The sequence below is a fragment of the Peromyscus leucopus genome, chromosome X, assembly GCF_004664715.2.
Source record: "Peromyscus leucopus breed LL Stock chromosome X, UCI_PerLeu_2.1, whole genome shotgun sequence".
In the NCBI taxonomy this organism is placed as follows: Eukaryota; Metazoa; Chordata; class Mammalia; order Rodentia; family Cricetidae; genus Peromyscus; species Peromyscus leucopus.
The window spans coordinates 130,696,524-130,708,643 of NC_051083.1; positions in this window are offsets into that span (position 1 = coordinate 130,696,524).

Genomic DNA, 12,120 nt, shown 5'->3' on the forward strand with positions numbered 1-12,120 from the left:
TCTTTTTTAGTTCTATCCATTTACCCACAAAGTTCATAACTGCATTTTTCTTTATAGCTGTATTGTACTCCATAGTGTATATGTACCACATTTTTACATAACGTCTTCATTACTGATTGCTACCAGACCATTCCCAGTCCCACATGCAGGGACACTGAGAAAGAGCATAGGAAAACACATTAGAGTGTTGCAGAATCTAGTTCCATATATTTTTGATCTTTGGATGGTGTATCTATCCTTAACTGCTGCTACTCATACTTTCCTGCTTTGTTCTGGAAGGCATGTATCTGTGGTGTTGGTAGCTGCAGAGCTCAAGAACCCTAAAAACCTAATATTATTGATACAGAGAAATTCACATCACATTTTTATAGTTCCATTGGACTCACTGCTCCATATTTATTGACTCTATAGTAAATGCAATATTTTTCTATGGTGAATTAAATACTAAATGTTAAAGATGGGATCTAACAGGGCTAGAATTTGGAAAAAGTGAGGGAAATTATCTATGCAAGTACAATCCTGGATCCTATCAAAATATTTTTATTGAACCTGAAGCAAGAGCAAGAAAAATCATGAGAATTGCTGTTTTGCTTTTCATCACTTTAAATGAGAAAGAACTGTAAAGTACTTGCAAAAAAATCTTAAATGTGATATAAGTGAAAAATAGGTCTATATAACTATCCTTATTTGTCCCCAGTAATGATGGACTAGCTGAATTGACATTTTAAACAAGTCTGTTCAATTCTTTTAATCATTAATTCAGCTCCATTTTCCCCAAGCTACAAGAAAACAATTAGGTAGCAAAAAATGTGCCCTAAGTGTCACTCTAATAGGAAGCATCTGATTTAACTTTCTGTCTCTTCTTTATTCTCTTAATTATCACTTATTTAAAACATAAAGCTTAAAGAAACACCATTCCTAGCTCCAAGTCACACTTTGGGAAATGTCCTTTACAGTCCCATATTGAGAAAGAGTAAGATGGAAAGTGCAATTGGAGGAAGTTTTGGATTTCCACATACTCTGTGACTTGGCACCTTAGTGGAATCTAAAGCATTTTAATGTAAGTGCTAAAAGATGGTAAAAATCATGTCTTATGATATAGAAAATGGAAGTTGCTTCCAAAGCTGCATTAATGAGCCTATTTCCCTAAACTTCATTAAACCAAATATAGGTGCTGTTCAGTTCCAGCCTGTCTGGCAGTTATTAGAAAATGATGTTAAAATGGGAAGATTTAAAATTTACAATTTAAAACTTAATGTTAAAATCTGGCCTTGGAACTACCCTGAATTTATCATCCAATTTAATTAAAGGTATATATAAATTCAATGAGGTATATATTTTATGTCTGGATATGCATAGTGGACAGTCTGGAAGGAGAAAAAAAGAAATGAAGAAATTCCATTTGCATAGTCACAGTGTAGTACAGGTGTTCTTGCTCCTAAAAATATTGCATTCTTGTGAATGAACTAAAGTAGGAATTTTGAGAGGTCTAGAAAATGGGAGACTATACAAGAATCAAAAAGAAAAATGATATAAAGTAAATGTGAAGGAATTATGTAGATGTAACCAACCATTTTATTAAATAAGAAACACAAAGCCAATACAGAGATGAAAGCCAAGTGGTCAGAGCAATAGCTAAGAGCTAAAAACCTTACCCTTCCTCTCGTGGTGGTCCTACCTCTCTGAAAGAGACCTACTTCCTGTGTGTCTGTTTTTCTTAATAGTGTTTCTGTTCTGCCTTCTCATTGGTTGTAAACCCAACCAAATGAACTCCTAGTCACTGCCTGTCTGTACAGACTTCCAGGTCTTCTATGGTTGGTATTGAGATTAAAGGCATGTGTTTCCAATGCTGGCTGTGTCCTTGAACACAAAGAGATCTACCTAGCTCTGCCTACCAAGTGCTGGGTTTAAAGGTGTGCACCCACCACCGCCCAGTTTCTGTGATGGGTTGCTAATAGCTCTGACCCCCGGGCAACTTTATTTATTAACATACAAATGACATTTTAGTACAAATTAAATATCACCATATTTTCCTTTTTCTATTTTAATAAAAAGAAAAAGGGAAAAAAGTTGTAACTAATGTAAGAAAAACTATATACAAAAGGACAATAACTATATACCATATATACAAGCAATAAATACCTAAAAAATGTCTAGTCCATTTGTATTTGACAAATTCAAAGAAAATAATTCCATTATTTATCCTATTTTGGTAAGTCCAAAATATACCTAATTCACTTTCTATCCTAACTAACCTGCAACTATAACTAACTAAACATCAACTCCCTCAGAGACCCAATAAGGAAAATATATTAACTAATAAAAATAGAAAAAAACAGGAAGTACATGCAAACAACTTCCAAAAAATTGTGAGTTGACAGAAACAGCCATGGACAGTCACTGAGGAACCCAAGAATGGGCTCCCACAGAGGACCCTCCATTGAAATCTTTTAACCGGATGAGAATTATAAATAGGCACCATGAAGGCAAATCTTTCCCTGTCTTTTTCTTGTAAGGGTATTGAAAAGAAACAGTCTTTTAAATCAATAACTATGAGAAACCATCCTTTTGGTAACAGAGTAGGCAAAGGAATTTCAGATTTTAGAGAGCCCATTGGCTGAATTACTTTGTTAATTGCTCTAAGGTCTGTTACCATTCTCCATTTACCAGATTTCTTTTTAATAACAAATACAGGATAATTACAAGAGCTGGTTGAATCTTTAATATGCTTAGCAATTAACTGTTCTTCTACCAGTTCTTCTAAAGCCTGGAGTTTCTGTGTTGTTCATTACCATTGCTGAACCCGTACAGGCTTGTCTGTTAACCATTTTACAGGTAGAGCTGTTGGTGTCTTTGGAAGATCATCAGTTGTTGTGCCCTGTTCTTGTATAATGTGGCTGGCTGGTGACCACTCATTAGAATAATACCTTCTAATATTTCTCTCAGAAACATGTGCTAGTGTATGATTATTTTCTGAGGTTGGAGGGGCGTTAATCTGAGTATTCCATTGTTGCAACAGGTCTCGACCATACAGGTTCATAGCTGTGTTAGACACATATGGTTTTAATTTTCCCCTCTATCCTTCTGGACCTATACATTAGAGCAATCTTGCACTCTGTTTCACTTTAGACAATGTCCTAATTTCTAACAGTTTAATGTTTACCTCCTGAAGAGGCCAAGTTGGATGCCAAAATTGTTGTGCAATTATGGTAACGTCCACACTTGTGTCTACCAGACCAGACAACAAAACACCATTAATTTTTATTGTTAATTTTGGTCTTTGTTAATTAATAGAAGTTTGCCAAAAAATTTTCTTTATGTTTTCTCCTGAATTTTCAATTTTCTCTGTTTTATCATCCTAAGCAGCCTTGTTTATTCCAATAGGCATTTGGTTATTTAATTGCTCTGAGTAGGGATTTCCTCTATGGCTGCAGGAAAAGTTTGAACTGGATTTGCTGTGGGGGCCTGCCTGAGGCCCCTCTGGGAATTTCCCAAAGACCAAAGCAAAGGATTGTAACATGAATCTCAAATGGTCTTATTAATAAGATCAAACCCAAGGCCAGTTATTGGGTTGAACACTGGAAGGGCAGAGAGTTAGAACAAGCCACAGCTTCCTCACTTCACTGGATCCTTACTTGGTCTTGTTTTCTCAGACTGGCAGCCTCTGTGTCCTCATATCTGAGTGGCTCTCAGCTGAGCTGTGCTGCTAGACGTCTGAATGCTTAACCATCCAAATGCTTAACCAGGCCAAATGCTTAACCAGGCCAAGTTCCTTTAATTTCTGGTTCTCACTCCTTATATACCTTTCTGCTTTCTACCACCACTGCTTGAGATTAAAGGCTTACTCCCTGGGATTAAGGTGTGTGTGTCACCATGCCTGGCTCTTTCCAATGTGACCTTGAACTCACAGAGATCCAGAGGGATATCTGTCTCTGAAATGCTAGGATTAAAGGCATGTGCTACCATTGCCTATCCTTTATGTTTAATATTGTGGCTCTTCTGTCTCTGATTCCAGATAAGTTTATTAGCATGCACAATATTTGGGGGAATACAATACCACAAAGGATTACCTTACCTGTCCCTTGTTGATCTACATTCATTGGTCCAGTGTTTTCCCTTACCACACATTCTGCATACTCCAGAAGGAAGGGACATTCTGTTGCCATTGTTCCTTGAAGAAACATTGTTTCTAGGAATGACCTGTTTACAGTCCCTTTTCAAATGTCCTTGCTTTCCACATCCAAAACTTCTAATATTCCTCAAACCTTTTGAAATTGCTTCTCCTACCCACATATTATCATGGTCATGAGCCTCAACATTAACCATTTCTCTAATCCAATCTTCCAAAGGTGCACATCTTGCCTTTAATGGCCTGATTATTCTTTTGCATGTTGCATTCGCATTCTCAAAGGCCAAAGATTCAATTACTATCTGACTAGCTTCTGAATCCTGAACCATCCTCTTTACTCCTGAAGCCAGTCTTTGTAAAAAATCTGTGAAAGATTCTTTTGGGCCTTGTATAGCCTTTGTAAATGACTCAGCTTTTTTTCCTGGTTCCTCAACTCTGTCCCATGCATTCAAGCCTGCAATTTGACATAGAATTAAGGTTTGGATATCATATAAACATTGTGTTCGTACTGAAGCATATTGGCCTTCTCCAACAAGTTGATCCTGGAAGACTTGTATTGCTTTATCCCTACATTGTGTTGCTATGTTTTTATCCTCTTCCTTGAACCACATTTGCACTGGAGCCGTTGACAGGATTCCAGAACAGCCTGTGCCAGCTCCCGCCAGTCCTATGGTAAAATCCAATTATATGTGGACCAGGAGTTTAACATTTGCTTTACATATGGGGAATTCATGTCATCAACTTTTGTAAATCTAACATTTCAATTGGAGTCCAAATATTTTGTATATTCACTTGATCAGGTAACTGATGTATGTTTACCAGATAAATTAAGGGTGATTGTTTGAAAACAGGCTTTTTCTCTTTACCTTATTATCCAGTCTTGAAACAACTTCACTGTTAATTTTCTGTCTGAATTTGAATTTCTCTATAATTCATTTTAATAAGTTTAACAGGTTTTTCTAAAACTGTTTTCCTGGCACTTAAATTGACTATCTTTTTAAATAGTAACCTGAAGATAAGAATAGTAATAAAGTGCATAATTCAATCAACATTAATCTTCTCATATAGTTGTTCCATTGTCAGACTGCCTAAAATTTCAAACAAAGCACAAATTTCTTCCAGTGTACACATAAAACCCATTTTTTTAGTGTGGAAAAATATTTCTCTTTTCAATAGTTTCCTTTAAAATATCTGATATCTTAATTGACTTACCAATTCTGTCGTAGAACAGTAGAAATCTGAGGGAATTTCAAAACAACCACCTAGTGTCTGAGGTGTGAATCCAAAGAGAGAGAGAGAGCAAGAAAGTATAGCTACAAGTTCTGGCTAAAAGCTTAAATCAAGCCATGTGTTCCCACTTGAGCCAAGTCAAGCCTGGGCTCCGACTTCCTTAAGCTCTGACCACATCCATTGGCTTTACAGGCAAAGGCCCTGTTTTCGGTAGGGCAGGCCCGAGTTGTTTGTAGCACCAGCTTTAAGCAAGTAGCTCCAGCTGCAGCTAACCGCTTGGGGCTATGGTCAAGTCCAGCCTGAGACCAAGCCGACCTGGGCCCGCGCTAGGGAGCTGGGCCACACAGGTGGGAAACCAGACCTGGCACCAAGCCAAGCCAAGCCAAGCCAAGCAAGCAGGTTTTAATGGATTCTTGTCACATTGGGTGCCAAATGTAGATGTAATCAACCCAACCATCTTATTAAATAAGAAACACAAAGCCAATATAGAGATGAAAACCAAGAGGTCAGAGCAATAGCTAAGTGCTAAAAACCTTACCCTTCAGAATTGAAATAGTGTCACACTGAGGAACACAAACGATTATGTTGTGAAAAGTTATATAATTAATTAAATCCTCATTGAAGTCTCTCAAGTGTGTATTTGCAAAACGAAGCTGTTTTTTTTCTGATACTTTTGTTGGAGCAATCTTAGTTGAGTTCAGAAGAAAGGGTGCCTGAACTAGCCTACCCTCATAATCAGATTAGTGAATACCCTGCCATCATGAAGCCTTCACCCATTAACTGATGGAAGCAGATGAAGAGATCCACAGCTAACCACCAGGCTGAGCTCCAGGAGTCCATTTGAATAGAGAAAAGAAGGATTCTATGAGCAAGGGGCATCAAGATCATGATGGGAAACATACATAGACAACCAAACCCAACTTCTGGAAACTCATGAACTGTGAACCAATAGCTGGGGAGCCTCCATGGTACTGGACTAGGCCCTCCATATAGGTGAGACAGTTATGTAACTTGAACTGTTTTGGGGCCCCTGGCAGTGGGAGCAGGATCCATGCCTAGGGCATGAGCAGGCTTTTTGCAGCCCACTGCCTACAGTGGGACACCTTCCACAGCCTTGGTCCAGGGGCAGGGCCTTGGACCTGCCTCAACTGAGTGTATCAGGCATGGAAAGCCGTGCCTTGGAGGGGGTAAGAATGTGGTTTGGCATGGGGAGAAAGGATGAGGGGTAGGAGGAGGGTGGGAATGGGATATGTTGGTGGTATATAAAATGAATAGAAAATTTCTTAAAGAAAGAAAAGAAAAAATACAAAAAAGGAGAAAAATAAAAAAAGAAAGACAATTAAAGTTTTGTGTTATGTCCATATTTAGGAACAAAGTGATGACAGTTCAAATGTCCATAAAAACAAAATTGAACACAGTTTTAATTTCTGCCCAATCATATTTTTCAAAGTAATTCACAGTCCACACGGTTCACTGACTTTCTTAATTGTTCATGCAATGCCAGAAAAGCAGAAAGGCAATGCAGTAGAGAATGGGGATTCTGATGTGCCTGCATTATTACTATGTACCCCTTGAAATAATTTACAGTTCCTAAATGAGCCTCATTTTTACCTGTGTCCAAAAATCACAATTATTACATTTTTTATAACTGTGGATATTTAGCAGATAATTTATAGCAAATGGTTGGTACTATTCTTGGTACAGAAGAAGCCTCTAGCTACACCTATACAAATGTTAGCTATCAGTGTTCTGAATAAGCCAAATTTCCCTGTAAACTATACATAATAACTTCTAATTCACAGGTAAAGAAAGCAAGAGAGAGTCTGTTCCTTCAGCCACTTTTGGCTGTTTGCATTTCTTGGCTTTACACCATCTGGAACCCTAGTACCTAGTCTGGGCTTCTAGCCTGCATTTCAATTGGCCTGGCACATCAAAGTCTGACTCTTCAAGATCCACAATTGCATTTGTGTCTTGGCCTGGCTCCTGATGGCTTACCATGACATTCTGTTATTATATAACCTTTGGAGATCAGGGAAATCTATCCCCACCCAATAAAAGTTTATTTTCATTCTGCAATTAGACATCAGAATACTGGTAGAAATTTTCATTTCACTTAGGTTTCCTTGAGTGTAAGTTAGAGGTTTCAGTGCCTACAAGCTCAGGTATACTGCTAATATGTAATCTACACACACACACACACACACACACACACACACACACACACACACACACACAGGTTAAATATACTTTATCCAAAATTTTGGCACCTAATGTATTTCCAATTTTGGAGTTCTTCATATTTTAGAATATTTACATGTATTTTACCAGCTATGCATCACTAATCTCAAATGCAAAATGTTCCAAAATCTAACACTCTTTGGAATGTGATAGATTTATGTTTTTAGATTAGGGAGATTAGAAATGTTCAGTATACATGTGTATTTGTGTTTATGTATATATCCATAGAGACACATATTTAATTTTTCCTAAAAATATTTGGTTTACATACTCCAATACACATGACAACTAAGAATCTCTATATATTCATATAAAATGCATTGAACACTGTGGTGTTATTATGTCTCCCAATATATTGTGCACCCTGTTCTGGAGACTTTCTCAGGTTCCAAGCCGCAGTCACAATCATTATAAAATAATCACTCAGATGCTTATATCATTATAACTGTATGGCGTGCAGCTTCTTGCTAATGTTTTATATTTAAATTAACATTTCTATAAATTATTATCTTGCTTACGTCTTTGTGTTTCTGGGTGTCTGTCTCTATTGCTTAGATTCTCTCTCTTTATATCTGTGTCATGGCATCATCATAGAGTATATCCACAGCACTTTTTCTTTTTTTTTTAAGGTTTACTTTCATGTAATTAATATAACAATTACGAGCGTTATGTTCATATTGATTTTTTTTTATTTTGTTTGTTTTTAGCTTTTTTTTATCATAATGAAAAAACTATTAGTTCAACACATCAAAGACTGAGAAGAACATAATGGTACCTGAGAAATGGTAGACGGATGCAAGCAACTTCGGAATCTTGCAAGAGTAGACAAGACAGCTGAGCCTGACATCACCTGATGTTTTCAGCATTGTTGTGCATTCAAATTGGCTACAGGCCTAGAGTATCTGACAGCACCCTAATAAACTTATCTGGGGTCAGAGAACAGAACAGCCACTAGATAGACATAGAGGCCAGAAAATGGTGGCACACACACCTTTATTCCTAGCCTTCTGGAGGCAGAGATCCATCCAGATCTCTGTGAGTTCAAAGGGACACTAGAAACAACCAGGCATGGTAACACACACCTTTAATCTCAGCACTTGAGACCTCATGTCTTGCTTGGGAAAGACACACGCCCTTAATCCCAGGAAGTGATGGTAGGATTCAGAAAGGTATATAAGGCATGAGGAGCAGGAACTAGAGGTCTGTTAAGCTTTCAGGCTTTTAGCAGCAGCTGAGATCCATTTGGATGAGTACTCAGAGGCTTCCAGTTTGAGGAAACAAGATCAGCTGAGGAATTGGCAAGGTGAGGTTAGCCGTGGCTTGTTCTGCTTCTCTGATCTTTCAGCATTCACTCCAATAACTGGATCTGGGTTTGTTTTATATTTTGCAGATTCAATACCATGGGATAATCATATTGTTTAGAATTTGGAACCATTTTGAAATAGCTGTTATTCAAAAATTAAAAATCAAAATAGCTTCTCATTGCATTTACATTGCCTGACAAATAAATTTTACATTGCCTGACAAGCTCTACAAGACGTTGGTTGATCAAGCTTCTGCTCAACTCTCCTACTACTCATGTCCTGTTCTCACTACTTCTTAATTCAAGTGATTTTCAGTTACCAAACATACCATTTGTTTTTCCTTCTCAGTGAATTGATACTACTTATTTCCTTGTCCTTGACTGCCTTTTCTTCTGGTCTTTATGTAACTAATGCAAATTCTTCTAAAAAAAATTGTTTACAATGTCTTCTTAGAGATATTTTCCATTAGGTGTCTTGGTAGGTTCATTCTCATTCTATATTTTATTTGTTTCAATCATTACAATATATGTATTTCTCATTTTTACTTTTTACTATTAGTTCTTAAAATTTTTAACTAGTTTTGACCACATCCACCCTCCAAATCTTTCCAGATTCATCCTCTTTCCCTATTGACCAAACTTTGTGTCCTTTTCTTTTTACTGATCAAATGCAATTTTACTGCATATATTTTCATGATCATGTGGCCTTCCACTAGTGAATGGTTGACCTACCAGGGGCAAAATCTTCCAAGAAAGTTGACTCTCCTTCTTTCCATAGCTATCAATTACCAATAGCTCCTTGTCTAGGTATGTAACTCCTCTCTCCATGCTGGGATTTGATATGGCTTAAATATATATAGGTCTTGTGCTTGCTGTAATAACTGCTATGAATTCAGATGTAAAGCTGCCCTACTGTTTCCTGAAATCATTGTTTTCCTTGTATTCATCCACTACTGCTGGCTCTTAAAGTCATTTGACTCTTCTTTCACAATGATCCCTGAGCCTTGGGAGGAGAGGGTTTGTTATAGATACCTCATTTATGTCTGAGCACTCCACAAAATCTTCTTATTCTATGCATTTTGGCCAGTTGTATGTGTTAATTACCATTTATTGCAAATAATTTCTGATGATTGTTGAGAGATGCACTAATCTATATGTATAAACATAAGTCATTTTAATAACATATCCATTTAACATCCTAATAGTATTAGGTTCTTTGCTTGAGCCTATGACCTGTCTAGTCATGGGGTCTTGGGTCAACAATAGTCCCATGAATGTTTTTGTCTTATTGAATGGGGCTTAAATACAGTTAGAAGCATCCATGATGTTTGAGTCACTGTTATACCAGTGGATATTTCTTGCCAAGACAATCATAAGTGTAGGTTACAGGGTTCACAGCTGGGTAAGGCTAATGAATATTTTTTTTCTTTTTTTTTATTGCACAACGCTCTTTTATTATACTGATCTGGAAAGAGATTTAGTATTTATGCCCAAACGAGCTCTGAACCACATGATAGGATCAAGCAGCTAGAACATGATTCAGACAGTCAAAGACAAAAACCTGGACATGATCAAGGGGCACTTTACCTCTACAAGACAAGGCAGAGTAATCCTAAAACACAGCAGGAGGCATTCCTGCCCCTTGAGGACAAGGAATTTATCTCATTTGCTATGAGGAATGGCTTATTTTCTGGTGACTACATGGGACTATTTCAATCACTAGTAGAAACCTCAGAGGGGCTTTTGTGTGCTGATAAATATATATGCACCTTTTTTTTTTTCTTATTGTATTCTGCACTGTATCTTCCAGCACCATGAAAGCCAGTCAGCACAGATGTGCTTCCAGGGGAGTATCAGCTAGATTTCTCCATGTTACATAACTCAAGAATGTGGTGTCTACAGCTAGAAGGTGAGGAAAATGTATATCTTTTTTATTGGTATAAACATTTTACTACCTTCTATTCCTAATAACAGTAGTAGATTTATAAGTGTTAACTGAATATATGAGTCTAGACATACAACATTTAAGCATTTACCTACATCATTATAAAATTTTCAGAGGCATAGCATCAGTAGTAAAATCATTTTCATGCTATGTGACTCTTACGTATTGATTAAGCCAATATACAAAAACTATTCAACCTCAGTGTGGTCTGAGGGCCCCGGCCCCCCACTGTGAGTGGCTGCCACCTTACTTGCCAACCTTGACCAGATGTCCTCCCTATTCAGATTCCCTGCTGGTTTCCGTCTCACATAATGATCACTGGAGAGATCACTGGAGGTTCTTTGTTCCTGTATCCTGCATTTGGTGTAAAGAGCTTAGATGCAAGAATGTTTGGTAGTGAACTTCTGCCCTCTGCGGATCCTCCATTGTGCTATAAGCCTGTATTTAAGGTTTCCTCCCTTTTTCAATAAAGGGCATTCAGCATTCTGCTGAGGCGAATGACCCACTGTCTTTTGTCTCTGTTTTTCGATCCACAGCCCCTCGCTTGGACATAGTGAACTGGTGGTGGTAGCGCAGGCGTTATCACTACAATAGTCAGTATTATTTGTAAAAATATTTGAATTTTGTGATAATTTGGAAAGTAACACATTTTCAAACTTTAAGATGCATGCTTTTAATTAATGATAGACTTTCATGTGTTTTCAAGTATGAGTCATTTGGATTTCTTCTTGTATGAGCTGTCTTAAATACCTTATGAATTACAGTCATCTCTTCCAATGCTAATGTTTTAAATGAGGGTCTTACACTTTCTACATCAGAGTGATGTAACAGTTTTCTATTTTTCTTGTGACCTCCAGTCTTAGTGTTATTCAATGTATCTTCTTTCTGAAGTCATTTTGCTTTCTAAAATGAATATTCCTTCACATTATTGCTTGATTATAGTTCTTAGTCTCATTTTCTGGAAGATGAGGTATAAAGTGTTAAGCACTATAGCTCAGTAGTATAGTTACAACAGTTGTAGTTCAAGGTCTCATCCCCAGTCAATGTACTACACCCCTATACACATCTACACATATGCATACATATTAATTTCTGCGTACCCTTCCGTCTTTCTCTGAAATATACTTATATTTCATTTTCTGTACAGTTGTGGCATATCTACTTATGTTTTAAGACAATGCCAATAGTTGCTTTTATTTTTTCTCACATATTATCCTATTTAATAATTCTCACCTTCATTCTTACCATACCAGATCTCAATATATATTACAGAAC